Raw genomic sequence first — 317 nt, 5'->3', positions numbered from 1 at the left:
TTTATATGTATATATTTTACAGATAGTAGACCCAGTGATATGTGTAGAATTGTAAAAACATATTTACAAATAACTTTTTTTTAACATTACATATACATCAGCACCATAGTAAGAAAGAAAAACAATAACAAAACAACCCCAAATCTATTAAAATCTACCTCTCTAGTACTTGGTCCCAGTACGGAGTATTTGGAGGAAGCTTTGCAAAGACAAGAGAGACTCATTCTTCATCACCATTTATTCAGCAGCCTGCATCTCCCTCATGACACAGATGTTCACTTGGCCGCTGCGTGGTGGTTGTGTGTTTCTAAGCCCTG

The sequence above is a fragment of the Pterocles gutturalis genome, unplaced genomic scaffold, assembly GCF_000699245.1.
Source record: "Pterocles gutturalis isolate BGI_N339 unplaced genomic scaffold, ASM69924v1 scaffold46091, whole genome shotgun sequence".
Classification (NCBI taxonomy): domain Eukaryota; kingdom Metazoa; phylum Chordata; class Aves; order Pterocliformes; family Pteroclidae; genus Pterocles; species Pterocles gutturalis.
This window is presented reverse-complemented; position numbering follows the sequence as displayed.